Source organism: Pristis pectinata, chromosome 2, assembly GCF_009764475.1.
Source record: "Pristis pectinata isolate sPriPec2 chromosome 2, sPriPec2.1.pri, whole genome shotgun sequence".
NCBI lineage: Eukaryota > Metazoa > Chordata > Chondrichthyes > Rhinopristiformes > Pristidae > Pristis > Pristis pectinata.
Genome location: NC_067406.1, coordinates 16,592,528 through 16,618,994, shown reverse-complemented (window position 1 = coordinate 16,618,994; position 26,467 = coordinate 16,592,528).

The following is a 26,467-nucleotide window of genomic DNA, read 5'->3' as shown; positions in this document are numbered from 1 at the left end:
TATAGTTATCTATCTTATTTTTCACTATCCACTGAGTAAATTGAGATGACTGTGTATTGAACAGGTAAACTTTGACAGGTAAGTGAAGCTAATGGTAGATGGAGTGGCTAAGGCAAGTGATTATTGTGCATTGAAGAGGGTACACACTGCAACCATGGCACACCAGTAAAAGAGAGAATAAGCATTCTAACTGTACAATATAACTCATTTGCCACTACCTGTTGAGTACATTAAGACTACCGTGGATCGAACATGTAAGCTTTGACAGATAATGGCAGATCTCCACCAACCACAGGAAGTGAAATTCACAATGGAGATTAACGTGAAAAACCAACAGTTCCCTAAACTCTGCAGGCACCTAGAGACAGTGGTCAGGCAGTGATGATGTTCTTAAATCACAATTTTGTGATTTCTCTCAACTGAATAAAGAACCACACCAGGGCTGGTCAGAATAAAAATGTTAGAAAGGCAGGCAGGGAAGATATGGCAATGCTAGCAGAAGCAAAGCTTCCCACCAGTGACCCAGGTTTAATTCCCGCTGCTGTCTGTAAGGAGTTTGTATGTTCTCCCTGTGTCTGTGTGTGTTTCCTCCAGGTGCTTCGGTTTCCTTCCACATTCCAAAGACATATGGGTTAGGAAGTTGTGGGCATGCTGTGTTGGCACCGAAAGCGTGGAACATTCCCCAGCACATTCTAAGGAATGCAAAAAGACACATTTTACTGTGTGTTTCGATGTACATGTGACTAATAAATAAATATATTAAATCCATATAGTCACAGAGACATGCAAACATGCAAACTCCACACAGTCTGCAGCCAGGGTGAGGATTGAACCTATTTCTCTGCAGCTGTGGGACTGTAGCACTAACTGCCACTGTGCAGTCCAGAGGACTGGCACAGGTTTAACCTGTCAGCCTCATCTTTGTTAAATCTGTTTTTGCATCTCCTTCAGTGTCTGTATAAAAGATGCCTCTTGCCCCCATTCTCTACACCTACCCCACGACTTGTCTATCCTTGATGAGAATCTGTGGGATTCGCTTGTGCAACTTAGATTTGCCACATCAAGTCTTTGCATTGAGTGAGTCACAGACAGACATTCTGCAAAGATACTCGCACAAAATAAGCTTATCCCCAGAAAATCAAAACTAACAGGATATTAAATAACTCCTAAAACTAACTTCCAAATATATTTGAGAATTGATATGTAATGTGATAATTCTTGTCTGACAACCTTCAGCATTCCATGTTTATTAGGTCTACTACAGAGAGCTGAGGCAGGATCATTGCACTTTTGCAGCACTTCATCTCTGCCAGTCACCTTCTCCGCCATGCACCAGCTTACAGCTGCCTGCCCCAGGGGATTTAAGCACTGAGCTCAAGAGGAGTCACAGCATAATTGAATGGGAGCAGGCGGTGATGATGGCAGAGGGGAAGAAGGAGCCAGCAGTCTGGAAGATCAGCTTAGACCCTGCCCTACGACCGAGACTGAGGATCAGGTCATCTAGGAACAAAGTTTTCTGAACATCAGGCATCAGCAGTGTCACTGGCTCAAGCCAAACAGCATGACACAGATGGATTCATCCACTTGAAGCATCTGCACAACCTTTACTCAGTGATTTGACAACATGGAAATCTACCACAGTGCATGTGGAAACTTGAGTCACGCTTACTAGACTTCTTGCACTCAGGCCCAAAGAGCTGCCACATGCTATTCACAGAGTCTCTGAGCCATACAGCATGGAAATAGGACCTTCAGCCCACCATGCACGCCAACCACTCCTTTGAATGCGGGATGACTATTTTTAAGAAGATAAGAACAGTGGCATGCCATGCAGCTCCTCAAGCCTCTCTGCTATTCAGTAAGGTTATGGCTGATCCCCTGTCCTATTTGTGGAGAAGGTCAGGGAAGCTGGGGAATTCAGGGAAGTGAACAGTGATGTCCTGAAACATATTGATACTACAAAAGAGGAGGCGTTGGTGGTCTTGAGGTGCATAAAAGTGGATCAATCCTGACCAAGTATATCGAAGTACATTGTGGGAAGACAGAGAAGTAATTAGTGGGTCCCTGGCAGAGACTTTTGTATCTTCCATAGCCATGGGTGAGGAATGGGAGACTGGAGGGTGCCTTTATTTAAGAAGGGCCACAAGGACAAGCCAGGGAACTACAGGCTGGTGAGCCTAATGTCAGAGGTGGGAAAGTTACTGGAGGGGATTCTGAGAGACAGGATCTATCTTGATTTGGAAAGGCAAAGACTGATTAGGGATAGTCAGCATGACTTTGTGCGTGGCAAATTGTGTCTCCCGAATTTGATTGAGATTTTTGAAGAGATGACCAAGAGGATTGATGAGGGCAAGGTGGTAGATGTTGTCTATGTGGACTTTAGCAAGGCCTTTTATAAGGTGCCACATGGTAGACTGATCTGGAACGTGACATCACATGGGATCTAGGATGAGCTAACCAATTGGATAGAAAGTTGGCTTGGTGACAGGAATCAGGGGGTGATAATGGAGCGTTGTTTTTCAGATTGCAGGCCTGTGACCAGTGGCGTGCTACAGGGATTGCTGCTGGCTCCCCTGTTGTTTATCGTTAAGATAAACGAATTGGATTAGGATGTAGGTGATATGATTATTAAGTTTGTGATTTTCATAAGAATTGCAAGACATTACAGTGATAAGGAAGGGTGAGAGTTTGAAAACAGGAATGAGATTTTACAATCAATCTGTTTCTTAACCAAACTGGCAAGCACTGGAATGATGGGTGACTGGGAATTGGTGTTAATAAGGACATTGGCAGCAGGCATTTGGATGGCCTTGTGATTATGGAGAGGATGATGAAGCTGGCCAGGAGAGAATTGGGGCAATCAAGTTTAGAGGTAACAAAGCCAAGTCTGAATGTTTCATCAAGAAAATTAGCTCAGACAGGCACAAAGTCAAGCTACAGCAAAGGTGAAAACAGAGATGGCAGGGACATGTAGCTTTTTTTGGTTGTATCTCAGCATTCAATGCACTCATTGACTGAGCATTCCAAAGATTTATGCTCTTCTGAATTTAGAAATCCTGGTGAATCTCCTGTGCACCCTCCCCAGTGTCATCATGTCCTTCCTGTAGTGTAGCGGCCAGAACCGTGCAAAATACCCCAGCTATTCCCCATCTAATGTTCTATAAAGTTGTAATCTCCCTGCTCTTGCATTCTATACCCCAGCTAATGTATATCCTGTGCGCCTTCTTTACCACCTTATCTACTTGTGCAACTACTCTCAGCGACCTTTGCACTTGCACACCAAGGGCCCTCTGTTCCTCAATACTCCCTAAGGCCCTACCATTCACTGTGTAGTTCCTACCCTTATTAATTCTGCCAAGTGGATCACCTTGCACTTATCAGGATTAAGTTCACCTGCCATTGCTTTGTCCATCTTATCAACTGACCAATATTGTTCTATTGCTGCAGACTGCCCTCCTCACTAACTCCTGTCATCTACAAACTTATTAATCATACCTCCTACATTTATATCTAATTCATTAATGTAAATAAGGAACAGTGAGGGCCCTAGCACTGATTCCTGTTATACACCACTGGTCACAGGCTTCCAATCACAAAAGCAACCCTCCACCTTCACCCTCTGCCTCCAATTACCAAGCCAATTCTGGAACTAATTTTCCAGCTAGTCTTGCTGGAGGAACTCAGCAGGTCAGGCAGCGTCTATGGAGGGAAATGACCAGTCGACGTTTCGGGCTGAGACCCTTCAGCAAGAATAGAACGGGAAAGGTCGGAAGCCAGAATAAAAGGGTAATGGGAAGGGGAGGAGCACAAGCTGGCAGGTGACAAGCGAGACCAGGTGAGAGGGGGAAGGTAGGTAGGTGGGGGAAGGGGGGGTAAAAGTGAATGATGTGAGAAACTGGGAGGTGATAGGTGGAAGAGGCAAAGGGCTAAAGAAGAAGGAATCTGATAGGAGAAGACATGGAATAAAGGGAAGGAAGTGGGTAGGTCGTGAGGGCATGGGGAGGAGAGAAGGGGTGAAGGGGTCACAAGAATGAGAGAAAACAAGGAGGGGTGTGGGAGGAGGGAAAGCAGAGGGGAGGGGTAACCAGGTTAGAGAAATTGAGGTTGGAGGCTACCAAGACAGAATATGAGGTGTTGCTCCTCCAACCTGCGTCTGGCCTCAGTGTGGCAGTAGAGGAGGCCGTGGACAGACATATCAGTGTGGGAATGGGAAGTGGAATTAAAATGGCTGGCCACCACTTAATCTCACACTGAACTTCTCTATTCAATTATTAAATGTGGAATCACTTGTGAGGCCAGCTATTATTACTACCTATCTATTATTGCCCTTGAGATGATGGTGGTGAGTTGATTTGTCAAACTATTGCATTCTTCTAGTATCCGCACACCAACAGTATAGTTGGGTTGGGGTTTCCAGGATTTAGAACCAGAGTTCATGAAGGAACAACATCAAATTTCTAAGTCCTTCTACGTTGAAGAAGTTATGGGTTTGTGAGATGCTGTTGAAGTAGCTGAAGATTGTACACACTGCAGCATTGGAGGGAATAAATGTTTTGGGTGGCAGATGGCATACCAATCAGGAAGGGTCTCAACCCAAGATGTTGACTGTTCATTTTCCTCCATAGATGCTGCCTGCCCCGCTAATTTCCTCCAGCATCAGGAGTGTTAGATTGCTGGATTAGTATCCAGAGGCTTGGATTAAAGATCTGGAGAATTGATATCAAAGTCTGCAACACCAGCTGAGGAGTTTAAATCCAATTAGCTAAATAAATCAAAATGCAAACCCGTGAAACCACTGGATTGTGGTTAAGAACCCACCTGATTCAATCTTGTCTGCCCTCTGCAATGGCTCAGTGAGCCATTCAGCAGAAGTACAATTAGAGATAAGGGATCCCAAAGACTTGGGAAATTAATATATAGAACATAGAAAGGTACACGATGATGTTGTGCCGATCTTGATGCCAATTTATACCAAGTGTCCTCTTCCCATGTATCATCCATATCCCTCCATAACCTTCATATTCATACCCTCCACCAAACTGCCTGCTTCCACTACTACTCCTGGTAACCCATTCCAGGCACCTACCACTCTCTACATGAAAAACTTGCCCCGCATGTCACCTTTAAATATCCCCCCCTCCAACCTTAAAAGCATGTCCTCTGCTATTTGACATTTCTACCCTGGGGAACAGATTCTGACTGTCTACCCTATCTATGCCTCTCATAATTTTAAAAATTTCTGTCAGGTCTCCCCTCAGCCTCCAAAGCTCCAGGGAGAATAATCCAAATTTGTCCAGCCTTTACTTATAGCTCACACCTTCTAATCCAGGCAGCATCCTGGTGAACCTCTTCTGCACCCTTTCCATAATCTCCAAACCCTTCCATTGCACATATGTTTGTCTTCTCCGCATAAATTGCCTGCAAAGAAGTGTCTCTGCTTCAATGAATTGAAAAAATGCCTCTTAGCATGAGTATTTACTAATTTCCTACCACTTAAAAAAGTGTTGTTCTGGTCACCTACTTACAGGAAAGATATCGATAAGCTTGAAACAGGGCAGAGAAAATTTACATGGATGTTGCTGGGACTTGAGGACCTGAGTTATAGGGAAAGGTTGAATAGGTTAGGACTTTATTCTCTGCAGTGCAGGAAAATGAAGGGAGTTCTTATAGAGGTATACAAAATTGTGAGGAGTATAGAGAGGGTGAATACATGCAGGCTTTTTCCCCTCAGATTGGGTGAGACAAGAACTAGAGGTCACAGGTTTAGGGCGAAAGGTGAAATATTTAAGGGGAATCTGAGGGGGAACTACTTCACTCAGAGGGTGGTGCGAGTGTGGAACGAGCTGCCAGCGGAAGTGGTGGATGTTCAATTGTAACATTTAACAGAAGTTTGGATAGGTGCATGGATGAGAGAGATATGGAGGGATATGGTCTGGGTGCAGGTAGATGGGACTAGGCAGAAAACCAGGCCGGCATGAACTAGATGGGCCGAAGGGCCTGTTTCTGTGCTGTAGTGCTCTACGACTCCATTCTTCCTAACACATTGAATATCCTGAAATATTCTCACATCGTACTCCATCTGCATGCCTGGAAACTCTCTGGATCTGACACAGAATCTTTGACAATTTACAAAAATTACCAAGACTCTGGGTGAACTGCACCTGAAGGGCTGGTCAAATGCAAGAGTTTAGTCAGATTAGTCTATCTGCCATCTACTAATCCCATTGCTGAATGTCTTTAACCCAATTCCTGCATCTGAGGAGCTCTGGAGCATCATCAGACCTGGATATATTACAAAGCGGACATTAAGTACCTGACGCTCCAAGTCCAAGCCTGAGGCACCTCACTAGTAACAGCCTCTTAAACTCAAAATGGTGTATTTATTCCAATTTTAGAGCCATAGAATGATACAGCATAGAAACAGCCCCGATGAAAGAGTTATCTCTGACCATATCAAGACGTGCAAGTCTCCAGTCCCTGTTATGGTGCCAGATAATAAATAGGCATAGGTTATCCATGGGTTTACAACAGGTAAACCTGCGGCTCAGTTGCCAGGGAGCAAATTCACCTCACTCCTGACATGGTCTGCAGAGAACCAGCCAGCCTCCTGTGACATCCATCAAAAAGAACAATTGGAGCCAGTTTAGGAGTAAACATTTATGTATCTATTATCACATCAGTTGTGAAGGACTTTGATTTAATTAAATCTTGCTGGTATTTGTATGCATTTATCCTACATGCTTGGTGATTTTCCTCTCAATATTTCGTACCCTCTGTCTTGTGCTCAGGATAAAGAGTCACTGAATCAATTTGCTTTAACTATGACCTCATTTCTTTGAAGTTAAGTTCTTTCCTAATAGTAATTTAGTGGATGAAATATCAAGGACAATGCACTTGTCCTCCACCCTCCCCACTCCAATTCATGATTTCCCAATAAGTGTGTTTTAGGAGCAACAGTCAAGGCCTCCAGAGAATGGATTTCAAAATCTGTTCTGGTTAAGTTCAACAACTGAAAGCCAAAGTAAAGAATTCTGATAATCACAATTTCAAAACATGTAATATTATTTCTGGCAGCACTATCAGCACTTGGTAAGTCTTCCGATGTTCTTGCTGTTTTGTTTCATTGTCTTTGGAATCCTAAGAGTTGTTTAACAACATTTAAATAGCTACCACACATTCACAGTGTAGGGGTTGTGTGTTGAAATTCCAGTGAGTTAACTATGAAAAACTAACTGGAGTCTGGCACCTCTTCACAAGATTAGCCTTAGTGCTTGTCTACCACATTTGTACTTATATCTTAACAGGTTATAAATCCTATTTGAATGCCCTTCAGATACACATCCTCCTACATTCATACTGTATCTGAAGGGCATTTAAAATTATATATTCAAATCTTATATAAATGTCGCCAGATTTTGCAAGCTCAGCCACACATTGTAGATTATTTAGCTCAAATTTTTCACCGAAAGCCAGCTTATTTTCAAGATCCATGCACACTTTAATTTACAGCCTTGCCAATTTTCCTCTGACATATTTGAGAAGACGCATTGATATGATATCACAATGAATTGATGACTGCCTTTATGTAACTTGTCCTCAACTCACTCTCAATTCCAACAAGCCAGGTTGATGAGTAGGCATTAGCAAATTTCAAAAGCATACCGTAGGTATCTTAAAGCAAAAAGAAAACTGCAGGAGGAACTCAACTGGTCAGGCAGCACCTCTAGAGGGAAATGGACAGTTCACATTTCGGGCCGAGACTCTTCATATGGTCAGAGGGGAGATAGCCAATATAAAGAGGTGAGGGGGAGGAATGGGGCAAGAGCTGGCAAGTGATAAGTGGATCCAGATGAGGGGGGATTATTGGTAGATGAAGTTAGTAGGTGGAGATAGTGACAGAGGCTGGACAGTGATAGATGGAGGCAACACAAAGGGCTGCAGATGATGGAATCTGATAGGAAAGGAAGATGCTAGAAAAGGAAGGTGGGGTGGGCAGATGGGAAGAGTGGAGGTATTTTAAACACTCTTTCCAGGTGAACAGAGCATGCTCATGCTTTTTATTTCGGTGGACGCTATCAACGGCTCACAATGACCACAAGTTTGATTGCACTGACAACATTGTTACTAGAAGCAGCCAGAGACTGGGTATTTTTGGAGCTCACTCCTCCAGCTTCTCCAAGCTAGAGTATTTTCCACTTCCTTGCATCCGTGGACATCATGGGCCATAGGGCCTGTTATTGTGCAATGTTCTTGGATGGGTCCAGCTGCAGTGCTGCTCATGAAGCTTGACAGAATCCACGAATAACCTTCTCCAAAATCCCCAGCCTCCACCATCAGGGAGGATATGGGCAGAGAGGGCACTGAACACAATCACCTCGAGATCCATCAGCAGCGATGCCTCACTGTAAGGACAATCTCCTCTATGGATCATCCAGAGGGCTGTGATGAGAGTGATAATGGCTGGTAAGTCTGACCCTAGAGCTGGAGATTCTCTGCTTGATTCTACAGAGAGTTCCGATGTGAAGATGCCTGGGTCTAGCTTCTATTCTCTCCTTTTCTGCTGCTTGGCTGACTTGAAGATCAGATTGTTGTCTTCAAAATGAGATGTGCCCTCCTTTTTGAGACAGCATCATGTATCCTTACCCCAGGCTAATCATGTTTCTGGCATTGATGTCACATTGTTTAATATTCACTTTGAGGGTATTTTTAAACCTTTCTCTGGTCTTGTTGAGTCCTTACTCCTTGACCAAATTGGGACTGTAGCACTTGTTTAGCTAGGCATCCACAGGCATTTTCACAATGTGCCCTCCAAGGTCACCCCCAAGTAGTACATCATCCAAACTTGGATATACTTTGGCTTCCCTCCATGGTCTCTGGTTCAAACTCCTGGAACTAATTGCATAAATACCTTAACAACACAGACCAAAGCAGTTCAAGGAGGCACCTTCACAAGGGTATTTACATTTGCATAATAAATGTTGGCCTTACCAGTGATACCCAGCTCAAGAATGAGTATGTGTTGATGGGGTGGAAGTTACCTTCCATTGCTTTCTCACTAAATCACCATGGCTCCCTGCCCACCTCTGGAATTCACTTGGCTTGCTGGGTGTGAACAGCTGGATTTATGCAGCCACAATGCTGGAGATAATCCAACACTTCATTACTTTCCCCTCAAGATGCTGCAAGACTTTAAACCGTGTAGTACTGCAAAACGTCCCATTTTCAAATGGTAAGCTCCCAATCTCAACAGGAATGCATGGTGTCCCAATATCATTCCAGTCAAATTTCAGTCAATATTTTACCCCCATGTTTTCTGTTATAGTTTATGAAATTGCAACAGAGGAATTGCTAACATTGGTAGAAATGATGGATTACAGTTTTTGAAGCTACATTTTACTTATTGCTTATTTAGCTCAGTTAGCAGCACCACCTGCCAAGTCTAAAAGTTGTAAATTCAGGTCACAACCCAGCAATGCAGCATTGTGATTGTTGGAGGCTGCCAGCTTGCATGAGACATTATATTCAATGTGTAGTACTTCAAAGGTATTTCTGAACCCTGAAAAAATACTACAAAATGTAGATGCTGTCTGACCTGCTGAGTTCCTCCAGCATTTTGTGTGTGTCACTCCACGTTCCAGCATCTGCAGAATCTCTTGTGTCTCTGTAAAATATAAATCTTTCTCAGGCTTGATCTCCAAACCCAAGGAAGGATAAACTTATCTTTGGGATGGCACAGTGTGGATGCACAACATTTGTTCCAGGGAGATGGAGTTGTCCTCTGAGGAAAGACTGAGTAGAATTGGCGTACACTCACTGGGGTTTAGAAGGCTGACAGGTTGAGAGGTGATCTCATTAAGAAGGATTGACAGGAATATTTCCTCAGCATGGAGAATCTAGAACCAGGATGCACAATCTCACAACTTAGTTAGTTCAGAGGTGAAGAGAAATTCCTCCACACAGAACATAGCACAAAGAAGAGTACAGCACACGAACAGACCCTTCAGTCCAGGTCTTGTGACAAATTAAGTAAGTGATGCTTAATTAAACTAATCCCTTCTGCCTGTTCATGGCCCATATCTCTCTATTCCCTGCATATTTATGTGACTACCTAAGAGCCTCTTAAGCACCTCTATCGTATCTGCCTCCAGTACCACCCCAGGCAGCGCATTCCAAGCACCCACCACTCTCTGTGTAAAAAAACTTGCCCTGCACATCTCCTTTGAACTTACCCCATCTCACCTTAAATGCACGCCCCCTAGTATTAGACATTTTGCCCCTGCGAAAAAGGTACTGGATATCTACTCTATCTATGCCCCTCATAGTTTTATAAACGTCTATCAGGTCTCCCCACAACATTCACCTCTTCAGAGAAAACAACCTTAGTTTGTCCAACCTCTCTTTATAGCACATGCCCTCTAATTCAGACAGCATCCTGGTAAACCTCTTCTGCACCGTCTCCAAAGCCTCTCCTTCCAAAGAATGATAGAAATCTTTGGAGTTCTCTAATCCAGAGGTCTTTGGGAGTTCAGAAGTTATATGCCATACAAAGATCGGTAGTTTCTGTTTTTGCCAATCTTCCACATGAGGAGAGTCAACGTCCACAGTGCTTTTCTGCATGTTTCTTCTCTGTTTTGATCAGTCACAGGTTGGGATTCCCAGGAATCAGAGGGGATATTACACTTTTTCAGGGAGGCTTTATGGGAATCCTTTGATCATTTCCTCTAGCCACCTCCTCATCTCTTGCCATGACAGAACTGTTTTAAGAGCCTGGTGTCAGGCATACCATTGGAGCTAATTAAGTCTAAGCAGAGCCTCAATGCTGGGGATGTCGGCCAAGGAGAGGACATTGTGGTTGGTTCAATTATCCAGCCAGTGGATTTGATGGGTTTTGACAAACAGCATTGGTGATATTTCTCCAGTGCTTTTAAGTGTTCCTATAGGTGGTCCAGATCTCAGAATTATACAGGAGGGCAAGGGTCACTGATATCAGGCAGACCATAAGATTTGTGTCAGGTTTGCAGTTGTAGAGTCACACAGCATGGAAACAGGCCCTTCAGCCCAACACATCCATGCTGACCAAGGTGCATTCCTGAGTTAATCCCATTTGCCCATATCCTTCTAAACCTTTCCTATCCATGAACCTTTCCAAATGTCTTTTAAATGTTGTAATTATACCTACTCCTACCACTTCCTCTGGCAGCTTGTTCCATATACCCACAGATATGGATGATCAGCCAAAAAAGGAATGAAAAGCTCTACGTGCCCACTTTAAAGTTAAGTTTTTGGACTATAAGGACTATAATCATTAAATTAAGGCAGTTAGATTTCCATAACCTAACCATCTCTGCAATAGTCCTTCGCACAAATTCAACCAGAACATTTGTTAGAGGTCTTCGTGAAAGCAAATATGTTGACTGTAACATTGCTCTGTGACTGCAATGAAAATGAAAAGAGTTTCAGAGTCAGAGAAAAGGAGGTGAAGAAATCATGGCCGGAAGATAGTTTAAGACAATGTGTTTACAAAGCAGATCAAAGGAAATAAAGAAAGCATATAGGCCATGTTGGATTGAAGCCATTGTACGCTGACCTTCAGTGGAGTGGCACTGAGCAATAACACACTAGTTATCTGTTGCACAGGAAGGGGATCAATCCTAAACTTACTCCTTCAATTTAGAAATTAGAGATCACAAGTTGGAGCTAAGGAAGATCTTAAATTCACCTGCAGCCCTCCCCTCTTCTGAAATTAAACTGGCTTTAAAGGAATCAGATCTATAATATTCCTGCTTATAAAGGAATTTTCCAAGTATTGAAAGCACTTAATGATGTGCTAAGACCTTTGCTTTGAATTACCAAGTGGGTAATGGAATCAGCAACTGCCTTGTGTTATGCAAAATATTAATCCCCAGAAGGATAGAAAAAAAATATTTAGTTAAAAGCTAGCCTTAAAAAGGCATCAGGACAGTTTATTCTGCATTGGCTACATTTTTATTCTAAGCACTCCTTCAGGTTGCAGTGTGTTGATTGCTCTTGATTGCACAAATCATTCCAATGCCTCTCTGGCACTTCTGGTTACATGTTGTGATCTAGGCTGAGACTTCAGTGCACTCTCATTAAACATACCGACTCTCCAGAATTATCCTGCAGTCACCAAGAATCAAAGAGCCAACTGTGAGCAACCCCAGGAGAAAAATAATCAGAGCATTAAAGATATAGTTCATTCCTTCTTTCCAGCTCTCTCCGCCCCCTACCCACACCTTTCTTTAAACATAGTTGCAGAAAGGAAAAAAAAGATGCAAGATTAATGATTAAGATTCAGACACATAAGTAATGAAGAATCAGTTGTGTTGAGGAGGTAATCATATATGTGGAGATCACTTCACCCTAACATCTAATCCCCAAACTCGCTTCATAGATAGCTTGCTATATACATCCTTGAGATATACTGCCCTCCCAATACCAAATGTAAAATGGGCAGTCTCTTTGTTACTCAATGAAAATCAAAAAAAATGACATGCTGGAAAATACAAAAATACAAACAGAAGGTGCTGGAAACCATCAGCAGGCTGGGCAGCAACTGCGGAAAGAGAATCGTTCAGGTCAAAGACCTTTCATTAGAATTTTGCTACTGAATTGAATAACTGGATTATTAGTTAATTTTCCCATCCTCAATAATCTTACAGCAAATAAAGTGTTTAATATATACAGAGTCATTGAGTTATACAGCACGGAAACAGCCCTTCGCCCCAACTCTTCCATGTGGACAAAGTTGTCCACTTGAGCTACTCCCATTTCCCCACATTTGGCCCATAAAAGAGCCACATTTTTACTAACACCATTATACTTTGTCTCCTGTGTTTGGTGGTGACAGTAACCAAGACAACACTGAACAATTGGCAAAGTTAACAGACCCTTACTGTCATGTGATGATATTTGTTATTCTCTGTGCTTTCCTTACTTTGGAAACCCTGTATCCCAGAATTGTCAAAATTGACAATGCAATGTAACCTGTTTGCACCAGACAGAAAATAACTAGTTATAGGTTAATCTCACATTCCTCTTCCCAGCCCATAGACTGGGCAGTTAAAGCACGTCAAGCTCACTGAGGGACTATACAACAGTGGTGTAGGTTTCTCTTCTCTGCTTCCACCACGCTTTCACGTAGTGAGTCTCAAATCCCCACTGCCAAATAGGAATTACTTCTCCTTACAGTTTCCCTCAAATTGCTTTTATTAATTAAGTCACAGCCACTCCTACGTTTGACTTCTCTTCCGAGGGAAGTGACTTCTAAGGGAAGCAATCTCTCTGCTCAGGAAAGTGACCTTTCTGCCAAGGCAGCCAGCCTCAGAAGATGAATGATAAACTAGGGGTCCAAGTAATTCACGAAGGGTTTCGACTGCAGTGCAAGGTTGAGATCAAACCTGTGTAAGATGCTATCCGAATTGCTGGATTTCTCTACCATTTTCTGCTTTCACACACCCTCTAGTGGCTGAGTTAAGAATGGCAATGACATGGATTCCTGTGCTGATTGGCTGCTCGGCAGTTGAATTGGGGAATGGCACTGTGCAGGGAGAGGGGAGACTGTAATGTAGGGGGAGAAAATATGGTCTCAGAAGCAAAAGAAAGGGAAAATACTGACATTTCTGTGACACCTTACACATCCTTGTCAGGGCACCACAATGATTTTTACATCCAATAAAAGATTTTTTTGAAATTTAATCACTGTTGTAATACTGAAGAAGCAGCGAGTCAGCCTGAAGCAAGCTCCCACCAGCACAATGTGACAATGATCAACCTTCTGTTTTTAAGGCTGAGCAAAGAAATAATTTTGGCTACAACACCGGTGATAATACCCAGCTCTTGTTTGGAATAGTGCCATGCCAGCATAATCAAAGATCCTTCCACTGGGCTCAAGGTCAGCTTCATAAGACTCTTAAACAGACCTCTTGTACAATAAAGATGAACTCTTGATCTCTCAATCTACCTCATCATGGCCCATACACCTTAATTGTCTACCTGCACTGCACTTCCCTGTAACCAAAATACTATATTCTGCATTCTGTTATTCTTTTCCTTTTGTACTACCTCAATGTACTTATGTATGGAATGAGCTGTCTGGATGGCATGCAAACAAAAGCTTTTCTCTGTATCTCAGTACATGTGACAATAATAAACCAATTACCAATTAACACTTGGGCTGAATGGGCCTTACTGATGGTTGATCTTGTGGAAATAAAGCAAGTGCTGGTGAATGTTCAGATTATTTTACATTAAACTTTGTAATTACTTTTCAGCATTTTACAATGTTTCTAAAGTAAATTTATTTGTGTCAACCCAATCAACAAAAAATACATCCACAAGGCAAGTAGATAATTAACCTAGTGCATGGGGAAGCTATTTTCCCCTTCGCTTATGAAGCCATACAGCATAGAAACAGGCCCTTCAGCCCACTGCACCCATACTGACTCATCCATACTCATCCCATTTACTGGCACTCAGTTCATAGCCTTCCATGCCTTGGTGATTCAAGTGCTCATCCAGAGACTTCTCAAATGTTGGGAGAGTACTTGCCTCCACCACCATCTCAGGCAGTGTTTCAGACAGCATTGAGTCTGTGCTTACTTGTGCATGCCTGAAGTACATGGCCTACTGTCAATGGATCATTAGTTAAGGCAACAAGAAACAACAAGATAATTGATAAATAATAAGAAGAAAAACAGAAAATGCTGGAACTACTCCGCAGGTCAGGCAGTATCCATGGAGAGAGAAACCGAGTTAAGATTTCAGTTTGATGGTCTGTCACAAGAACATTCATTGACCTGAAACATTAATTCAGTCTCTCTCCCGGCTGATACTCTCTGATCTGCTGAGTGCTTCCAGCATTTTCTGTTTTTATTTCAGATTTCCAGCAACTGAAGTAGTTGCTTTTGAAGGAAGCAATTCTTGGCAACAGGACCTGAGATAGCATTTGAATGGTTGATTTCTGATGACTAGATTACTGTGATTCAATTACCTTCCTGGAGCCTTCTAGGCAATTTTATTCTTTTATAATTATAATTTTTTTTGGAATCGGTATTCTTTGGAATCAGTTTTTTTTGTCAATTAATGAAGTTCCTTGGAGCTGTTCTCTGCTGTCTGGGTCAATCACTATGGTCTGTGCATTGAGAAAGAACTGAATGCAGTTGGAGATGCCCTGTTAACATCTTGCAGTGCAGAACCCAGCATTGCTGGCATCCTGCATTCTTTTAATGGAATGTTACTGAAGTCATGGAGTGTTATGCACTGAATTCCCACACTATTGACCATGCTTCCCCCATCTTCTCAGACCCACCTTCCACCAATTAAACCAACAAGGGCTCACTTCTCCATTTCAATCAAAGTCAGTCAATCTCATTTTACCAGCCCTTGAGATGAGATGAGATGAGATATCTTTATTAGTCACACGTATGTCGAAACACAGTGAAATGCACCTTTTGCGTAGAGTGTTCTGGGGGCAGCCCGCAAGTGTCGCCACACTTCCGGTGCCAACATAGCATGCCCACAACTTCCTAACCCGTATGTCTTTGGAATGTGGGAGGAAACTGGAGCACCCGGAGGAAACCCACGCAGACATGGGAAGAATGTACAAACTCCTTACAGACAGCAGCTGGAATTGAACCCAGGTCACTGGCGCTACAAAACGTTACCATGATTTATAATCTTCACAAACGCTATGGCTAAGAGGCCAAAGAATGCACAATAGAGTCATAGAGTTGTACAGCACGGAAAAGGGCCCTTTGGCGCATACATATCCACGCCAACCAAAATGTATATTCAAGCTAATCCCATTTCCCAGCACTTGGCCCATATCCCTCTACACTCTTGTCATCCATGTACCTGTCCACATCTTTAGAACATAGAACATAGAACAATTACAGGATAATTCAGACCCTTCCACCCACAAAGCTGTGCCGAACATGTCCCTACCCTAGAAATTACTAGGCTTACCCATAGATACATTTCTTAAATGTATCTAATGTACCTTCCTCAACCACTACCTCTGGCTGCTGGTTCCATATATCTACCACCCGCTGTGTAAAAAAAAGTTTCCCCTCATGTTCTTATTAAACCATTCACCTCTAACCTTAAAACTATGTCCTCTAGTTTTTGATTCCCCAACACAGGAAAAAAGACCACTCACTCTGTCTATGCCACTCATGATTTTATATACCTCTATGTGATCACCCTACACTCCAAGGAGTAAAGGCCCAGCCAGACTAACCTCTCCCTATAACTCAGTCCCTCGAGTCCTGGCAACATCCTTGTAAATTTTTTTGCACTTTTTCCAATTTAATCACATCCTTCCCATAACAGGGTGACCAAAACTGAACACAATATTCCACCGTCTTGTACAATTGCAACATAATCTCCCAACTTCTGTGTTCAATGTCCTGACTGATGAGCATCATTCGCAAGCTGGGATGAAATTACTGTTTCATTATCTATACTATCGGGTCTCACCTTCACTTGGTTTATCTGACTCTTCCCTTTCTCACCTTCCCTATCTCCAGCTCTATAGGTTATCAACCAATATCCATTTCAAGCCTATACACTCCCACATCTATCTGTGAGTCATGGAGTTGTTTTGCCCACCATGTCCATGTCACTCATTGTACCTAATTATACAGATCCCATTTATTCATATTATGTCTGAAGCCTTCTATGCATTGTGAATGTAAGTATTTATCTGGATGCCTCGTATATGCCTTCACCACCTTTTCATGCAGTGCATTCCAACCCTCTGTATGAAATAACTCCCTCTCAGATTCCCCTCTAAATCTCCTACATCTCACCTTAAACCTTATCTCTCTTGGGAGAAAGATTTTTACAATCTAGCTTATCCATCTCCTTCATAATTTTATATACAGGTACCTCTTTCAGGTCACCCCTCAGCCTCCTCTGCTCCAGGGAAAACAAACAGCCCAACCTATCTTTCTTTATAATGAAACTCCTCCAATCCAGGCAACCTCCTGGTGAATTTCCTCTGCGCCCTCTTCAGTGCAATCACATCCTTCCTGAAGTGTGGTGACCAGAACTGCACTCAATACTCCAGGTGTGGCTGAGCCAATGTTTTATAAAGTTGTAAAATGATGCCCCTCTTCTGCTATTCTATGCCACCACCAATGAAGGCAAACATCCCAAATGCCTTCCGCACCACCTTATCCACCTGTGCTGCCACTTTCAGGAATCTATGGATATACCCCAAGGTGCCTCTGTTCATCAACACTCCCCAAGGCCCTACCATTCAATGTGTGTGTCCTACCCTTGTTTGCCCTCCCAAGATGTATTACCTCCCTCTTTCAAGATTAAACTCCATCTGCCAGTGCTCCACCTAACTTTGCAGCTGATATATATCATGCTGTAGTCTGAGACAACCTTCCTTGCTATCCACAACACCACCAATTTTCATATCATCTGAAAACACTTTTCATTTTGCCTACATTCACATAGAAGTCTCAAATGTATGTCATAAGCATCAAAGTTCCCAGCACAGATCCTTGTGGTACACCCCTGGTCACAGACTTTCTATCAGAAGAAACAACTGTCCACCACCACCATCTGCCTCCTATCATCAGGCCAATTTTGGATCCAATTTTCCAGCCTGCCCTGGATTCCATGTGTTCTATCTTGATCACACCCCTTCCCACCCTGCCTGTAAAGACTCCGTTCCATTCTCTCGTTTCCTCCAGCTCTGTTGTATTGGTCCTGATGATAATTCTTTTTCCGCTAGTGCTTCTGGGATATCTTTTTTTCCTTAATTCTGGCTTTTTAACAGGGCTCCTGTTCTGGTTTCCACATTTCTGCTTTCAGCCCTTCTTCTCCCAATGAGAACAAGAATAGGGACTCCTGCTCTCACCTTGCAACCTACCAGCCACCGTTTTCACAAGAACACAGGAGAATAGGAGCAGGAGTGGGTCAGCTGGCTCCTCACGCCTGGCCCACCCTTCGATATGTCTACCCAAGCCTCAACTTTTCATCTGTACCAGTCCCCCAACTTTTCATCTGTGCCATCTCCTCTTTAATAGCTCCAGTGATCCAGCCTCTACATCGTTCTTGGGTAGTAATTCGAGAGGTTCATCACCTTCTGTGGAAGAAATTACTATGCACGTCAATTTTAAATGCTGCCCCCTTATCTTGAAAGGGACCCTCCCCACTAGTGAAAACATCTCAACATCAACCCTGCCATGCCCTCTCTTATAAGATCACCATTCATTTTCCCAAACTCCAAAGAATACAGATCTAACTTTTTTTAGCTGTTTTTCATAGGACAACCCTCTCATCCCAGGAATTAGCTTTGTGAATTTCTTCTGGACTCCCTCCAATGCTAGGATATCATTTCTTAAATAACAGGAGCAAAACTGTAAAATGTACTTCAGTCGTGGCCTCACCGACAGTCTGTACAATTATACAAGTGCATCGTTATTTTTAAACTCCAATTCTCCAGTAATAAAGGCCAATATGTCATTTGCCTTCTTAATTACTTGCTGCACCTGCCCGCTATCTTCTTTATGATTCATGCACAGAAACATTTAGATCCCTCGTGCACTCCACTCATTTGCCATCTCTCTCTAGATTTTTATAATAATCTGCCTGTTGATTTCTCCTACCACATTGCGTGACCTCATATGTTCCTACACTAAACTTCATTTGCCAAGCTTTCCACCACATACTCAACTGCTCTCCTTCTTGCTGTAGAGTCCAAATAGCTCAACAAAAGCATGCATTCCCACTGATTTTACATGTCATCAACAAACTTGCATACCTTTTACTTTTCACCCTCATCCAAGTCATTAATATATTTAGTAAATAATTGAAAGCCAAGAAATGAACAGCAGTTAGCGTAACGCTTTACAGCGCCAGAGACCCGGGTTCAATTACGGCTGCTGTCTGTAAGGAGTTTGTACGTTCTCCCCGTGTCTGCGTGGGTTTCCTCCGGGTGCTCCGGTTTCCTCCCACATTCCAAAGACGTACGGGTTAGGAAGTTGTGGGCATGCTATGTTGGCACTGGAAGTGTGGCGAAACTTGTGGGCTGCCACCAGAACACCCTACGCAAAAAATGTATTTCACTGTGTGTTTCGATGTACATGTGACTAATAAAGATCTTATCTTATCTCAAAAGACCCACTGATTCCAGTTCTCTGTTTTCCATGTGATAACTAGTCTTCAATCCATGTGAACAGACTTTCCCCAATACCAGAGCTCTTATGTACCAGTCTTTTATATGGCACCTAACAAAATGCCTTCTGGAAATGCAAGTACATCTACCCATTCCCCTCTATCAACTCTGCTGTTGTATGATTGAAGAAGTCCAGCTAATTTGTCAAATATGATTTTCTTTTCATAAAACCATATAGACTTGGTTTGAATGCCTGAAGCTTCTCTAAATGACCAGCTGTCTTTTTGTTCAATATAGTCTCCAGCATCTGCCTAACTATACAAGTTATGTTAACTGTCCTAAAGTTTCCTGCCTTTTGTCTCTGTTCTTGAACAATGGCATCACATTGTGATTTTGCAATCCGCTGATACCCTCCTGGAATCCAGCGAACTTTGACTACTATCTCTGCACCCACTTTCTTTCGATGCAGGCCATCTGGTCCTGACAACCTGTCTGCTTCTAGTCCCATTAGTTTTTTCCAGTACTTTGTCCCTCATGAATTGCTATAAGTTCTGCTATTTGAAGCCAGCCTCTGTAATCCTCAGGATATTTGTAATGTCCTCCACTGTGATAACAGATGCAAGTATTGATTTAAATTACCTGACATTTCCTTGTTTTCTGTTATCAATTCCCCAGTCTCTTTGAGCTTCTATATTTTAATATTATTTGCCATTTTACTCTCATAATCAATTTTCTCCCTCATTATTAGCTTTTTGGACTCTTGCTGGTTCCTCAAAAATTCTTAGTCTTCTGGTCTACTACTAGCTTTTGCCGCTCTGTATGCTTCAGTTTTTGATTTAATATTCTCCTTCACTTCCTTTGCTAACCACAAATGGTTCATCTTTTTCGTTGAATTCCTCTTTCTGATTGGGATAAGGATTTGCCACTGCTCATCTACTGACCTTTCTGTTAACTATTTTCCCAGTCCACCCTTGACAACTCTTCTTTCATACCTTTGTAATTGCCCTTATTCAAGTTGCAGACACTGGGTTTGAACCTGAGGTGTTCACTCTCAAACTGTATCTGGAATTGGTTGTCTGAAGAAATTTAATATATTGTTGTTACGTTGCACTTCACTACTCATTTGTGAGATCTTGCTGTGCATTCTGCTTTTATTTTACTTTTACTGGCAGGCAGCCAGTGAACTTGTTTCAGTGACATTGCTTCTTTGAGGTTTTTTTGAAGTAATCTACTCCCAGTTCAAGTTTGTTGTACCCACTTTCCACAGTTAGCGAAGGTGCAGTTTTATCTTCTGGTTAGAAAAACACTAGGCTACAATCACCTATTTCTGAATATATTGTTATACAAACATGTATCTTAATATTGTCCTGTGTATTGTTACATGTGCAACAATGATCAGAGAGAAATAATTAACATAGTATGAACTTAAGAGTTCGGCTGAAAATCGGATATTTTGACTCTTCCTCTAACCACTGGGGAGACACGATACCATATGAAATCTGTAATGCCATCATCTCACATTAATCAACAAATGAGCCAGAAACAATCTTGGGAATTAGTTGTCTTAATTCACAGTCACATTTTTCATCATCATGGTTTATGACTAAACCTTTTAGATTATGTACAATCGGTATGTAAGACAAGCTTTTCACTGTACCTTGGTACATGTGACAATAATAAACCAATACCAATAAATTGTACATCTAACAGAGTCAGTGTACCTACTTGTTAACTTGCAAACACTAAAAGAAAATTAAAAGTACATTAATTGCTACATGAACAATATTTTATTAACCATTGTGAACTAGTTCTGAGCTGCATTTTTCAGATGAACTTTACATTCCTCTTTGACCCTACCTGAGATAACGCAGACACCTGCGTACATCTATCGCAACTCCACAGGGGTCACTAGTTGATTTCTTGACAATTGTTAAGTGAAAGTTATTTATATCTTTGAATACAAATTAAAAACATAAAAAATGGAGGGATCTTTTAGAAATTATCCCATAAAATTAAGCAAGATGGTCATTGCAAATAAGGTTAATGCTTTCCTTATTTATTCATTTATTACAAGGTGAGCATTGATTACAAAAGCAATATTAATAGCCCATCCCTAAATGCCACATAAAGGAAGTAATGAGCCACCTTCTTAAACCATTGCGATTTGTCTAGAGATGGTACTCCCATGCTGTTGGGTAGGGCCATCCAAGATTTAGACCTAGCTATGATGATGGACAAGCAATATTTCTTATGGTCAGAATAATACGCAGTTTGGAAGGGAACCTGCTGGCTGGTGTTCCCAAGCACCTGATGATAGAGGGTGCTTTCTTGGGAGGTGCTGTCAAAGTAGCCTGGGTGAGCAGCTGTGTTCCATTTTGTAGATGGTACACATTGCAGATACTTTGTGCTGGTGGTGGATATAACTAATGTTCAAAATGGTGGATGGTATGCTAATCAAGCAAGCTGCTTTCTTCTACATGGTGTTGAGCTTTTAGAGTGTTGTTGGAGCTGTACTCATAAGATAAACTATCCTTATTAGTCACATGTACATCAAAACACACAGTGAAATGCATCTTTTGCATAGAGTGTTCTGGGGGAAGCCCTCAAGCGTTGCCACGCTTCTGGCGCCAACATAAGATTCCATAAATTCCTGACTTCTGCCATACAGATGATGGATCGGCTTTGTGGTGTCAGGAGGTGAGTCACTCACCACAGAGTGCCCAGCCGCCTACCTATCTTCTAGACACAATATTTATGTGGTCAGTCCAAGTGAATTTTGGGTCAATGGCACTTTCTGGAGTGTTATTAATGGAGAGGACTTAGCAATGGTAATACTATTGTATACCAAGGGTAGGTGTTTTGACTTTCTCTTGTTAGTATTGATCAGTGCCTGGCACCTTAGTGGCACAGACATTACCAGCCAATGCCCAGATGTGGACAATGTCTTGTGTGCTGATATAAATTGCTTAATTAACTGAGGAATGGCAAATTGAATTGAACATTGCAGAATCAACAACGAACATCCCCACTTCTGATCTTATGCTGGAAGGGAGATCACTGATGAGGCACTGAAGATGGTTGAGCCCAGGGCTCAGCCTGAGGAGCTCCTGCAGTGATGTCCTGGGACTGAGATGATTGGCCTCCAACAACCACAACCACATCCATTTTCCCTTGTATGAGGTATGACTCCGACCACTGGAATTTTGCTTTCCTCTTGATACGTTGACCAGTTCACCTTGATGTCATACTCAGTCAAATCCTGCTTTGATGTCAATAGCAGTCACTCTCACCTCACCTTGGAATTCAGCTCTTTGGTCCATGATTGGACTAAGGCTATGATAAGGTCTGGAACCAAATGGCTATGGTAAACCTGAACGGAGCCTTAGTAAGCAGGGTATTAGTAAATAAATACTGTTTGATCACACTGTCAACAAAGGCATCCATTACTTTGATAATGACTGAGAATAGACTGATTGGGCGGCAATTAGACAGATTGGATTTGTCCTGCGTTTCGTGAAGAAGACATACATAGGCAATTTACTGGAGTGCAAGTCATTGGTACTTGATCTGTTAGTTGTGACATCATTTTGTTTTGCCTATTGCATGTCATTTTTGATGATTAGCACAAATGCTGTCCTACGTTGCTTCAGCAGAACAGCATCACATTTATAGTTTCTGCTGGTGCTGCTCTTGGCAATCCCTTTACAGTCCTCACTGATGTGGACTTAAAAACAGAGAATGTTGGAAATGCTCAACAGGTCAGGTGGCATCTGTACAGGAAGATTCAGAGTTAACATTTTAGGTTGATGACTTGCGGTTGACCTCTCCTTGTTTGAATAGGGTTCATTATTCATAATAGATCCCTCAAGGTTGTCGCGCAGGTCGATAGGGTTGTTAAGAGGTGTGTTAAGGGTGTTAAGGTTGTTAAGGATTGTTATGGTGTGTTGGCCTTCATTAGTTAGGGTATTGAGTTCAAGAGCTGCCAGGTGATGTTGCAGCTCTATAGAATCCTGGTCAGACCACACTTGAAGTATTGTGTTCAGTTCTGGTCGCCTCATTATCGGAAGGATGTGGAGGTTTTAGAGAGGGTGCAGAGGAGATTTATCAGGATGCTGCCTGGATTGGAGAGCATGTCTTATGAGGATAGGTTGAGTGAACTAGGGCTTTTCCCTTTGGAGAGAAGGAGGATGAGAGGTGACTTGATAGAGGTGTACAAGATGATAAGAGGCATAAATCAAGTGAACAATCAGAGACTTTTTCCCAGGGTGAAAATGGCTAACATGAGGGGTCATAATTTTAAGGTGATTGGAGGGAGGTATAAGGGGGATGTCAGGGGTAAGTTTTTTACACAGAGAGTGGTTGGTGCATGGAACGTACTGCCAGCAGAGGTTGTGGGGGCAGATACATTAGGGACATTTAAGAGACTCTTAGATAGCTGCATGAATGATAGAAAAATGGAGGGCTATGTGGGAGGGAAGGGTTAGATAGATCTTAGAGCAGGACATTGTGGGCCAAAGGGCCTGTACTGTGCTGTAATGTTCTATGTTCTATGTTCATAACCTGTTTTGGTATCAGTATAAATGAAATGGTAATACATTGAAAATAATCATAAAAAACTGTGCCAGACTACAGTTATTTTTCTAGCAGTGTACTCACTGGCAACATCTGCACTGCAAGTATGTAGTGGTTGTTTAAATTTAGCTTTATAAAGATAACCTAAAGTTATCACAAGAAGATCCAAACACCCACACAGTGCCCGTGTTATGCCAGAACAAATATTACAAGTCGCAAAATAGTAGCCTTCACAATTCACCACCTTGGTTTTTAGTTGTTGAATTTAATTGGAATAGATTTTAAAATACATGCTGTAGTTCCTGAATATTGCCTGTCGTGCATTTTGTAAAATCAGGGACAGATTTAATTTATCAAATTCATTTTTAAAGTCATAGACTGACACAGCGCAGAAACAGGCCCTTCTGCCCACTGAGGTACACTGACCATTAAGCTTGTTTTTACACTAATCCTACACTAATCCCATTTTATTTTTCCAACATTCTCATTAATTCTCCCCAGACTTAACCAATCAACTACGCACTAGAATCAATCAACAGTGGCCAATTAATTCACCAACTTTGTGTTGTGGGAGGAACACAGAACACCTGGAAGAAACCCATGTGGTCACAAGGAGAATGTGCAAACTCCACACAGACAGCACTGGAGATCAGGATCAAACCTAGACTGGCACCCTAAGGCAGCATCTCTATTAGCTATGTCACTGTGTCACCACTATGTTAGGTTTAAAAACCTAACTTCAAGAAAGTGGATCCAGCACTGTTTCTCCTATGGTATCTCAGTGGAGGAGCAGGGAAGCTGCTTTAAGAGATAAGATAAGATATCTTTATTAGTCACATGTACATTGAAACACACAGTGAAATGCATTTTTTGTGTAGAGTGTTCTGGGGGCAGCCCACGAGTGTCTCCATGCTTCTGGTGTCAATATAGCATGCCCACAACTTCCTAACCTGTATGTCTTTGGAATGTGGGAGGAAACCGGAGCACCTAGAGGAAACCCACACAGACACGGGGAGAACGTACAAACTCCTTACAGATAGCGGCCAGAATTGAACCCGAGTCGCTGGTGCTGTAATAGTGTTACACTAACCACTACACTACTGTGCCTGCCTGAGCTTGCTTACAATAACTAGGATCACCAGCATGCAATTAAATTAATTAACAAATAAATCTGAAATGAAGGAATAACAAAGAACAAGTTTAACAACTCTCTCAAAGAGGGAAAGAAGCTAGAAGCAAAATGAAGAACTGGAGCCCTTTGAGCCTGTTCTGCCTTTCAGGGAGAGCTTGATTGACCTATGAACCAACTCTGTACACTCACCTTTAACCCAAGTCCCATAATATCTTCAGCTACAAAAGCATATCAATCTCAAATTTAAAATTAAGCCAGGATTGAAGCTGTTTACAAGAGGGAGTAGACAACCTCTACAACGATTACAGGTGGAAATATTTCCAAACCTCACTCCTGGAAATCCTGGCTCTTCACTTTAGTCTGTGCCCCTTAGTACAAGATACCCAAGTGTATGAGACACCCAACTGCTGGAAATGGTTTCCCCCTATCTACCACATCAGTTCCTCTGAATTTCTTGTAAATCAGTCAAATCACCCATTAATCATCTAAATAACAGGGACTAGAACTCCCAGTTTATGTAGTAATTGTGGAACATGATGATAAGGATCTGGCGAAAGGCCAGAAACAACATAGCTAGAGGGAAAAAAACATAATAGAATTCTTTCATTGAAATCCAGCATGAGAGTCAATTGGCAACATTCACAGGTTTGTGAATTTGATTGTCAGTTGTGAAATTTCTCTTTCTGATATCAAAATGAGATGTCAGATAGTCATGCGCTTTGTAAATGGGGCATGCAAATGAGGGATCTGAAACTTCCAACCCACAACCACCTCCAGGCAAATTTTCTGACCCAATACCATCACCATTTAAGATCATTAAGATCAATCCTTGTCACTTCCTTGTTAAGTAATCCAGTTTAATCAAGATTTCCTTGTATCACAAGCATAGGATGTTATCATGTAGAAGCGACTAATTAGGAAGAAAAATGGGATCTGCAAGAGGGATGGAGAATAGAAGTTAAGAAATATTGCAATAACTGGACTAGGCTTTGATAAGACCACACCCAGAATATTGCAGACAATTTTCATCTCCATAGCAGAGAAGGCTCACTGATCACTTCCTGGGTGGAAGGGAGGAAGTGACGGCATGATAGTGTAGCGGTTAGCGTAACACTATTACAGTGGCAGCGACCCAGGTTCAATTCCGCCACTGTCTGTTAGGAGTTTGTACGTTCTCCCCATGTCTGCCATGACTTCCTCTGGGTGATCTGGTTTCCTCCCACGTTCCAAAGACGTACGGGTTAGGAGCTGTGGGCATGCTGGAAGAGTGGAGACACTTGTGGACTGCCCCAAGCACATTCTCAGTAATGCAAAACGGCACATTTCACTGTGTTTTTTCAATGTACATGACTAATAAATAAATATCTTAAAAAATATCTTAAATGCCTCTATGAGGAATCATTCAGTAAATTGGACATGCAGTCATTGCACTTGAGAAGTATGACGGGTGATCTTACTGAGACACATAAGGGAGTTTGACAAAGTACATGTCATGAGGATGTTTCCCCTGGTGAAAGAGTCCAGAGTTTAGATGCATAATCTTAGCTTAAAGGAATGCTCATTTAACACAAGGGTAAAGAGAAGTTTCTTCTCTAAGAGAGCTGTGATTG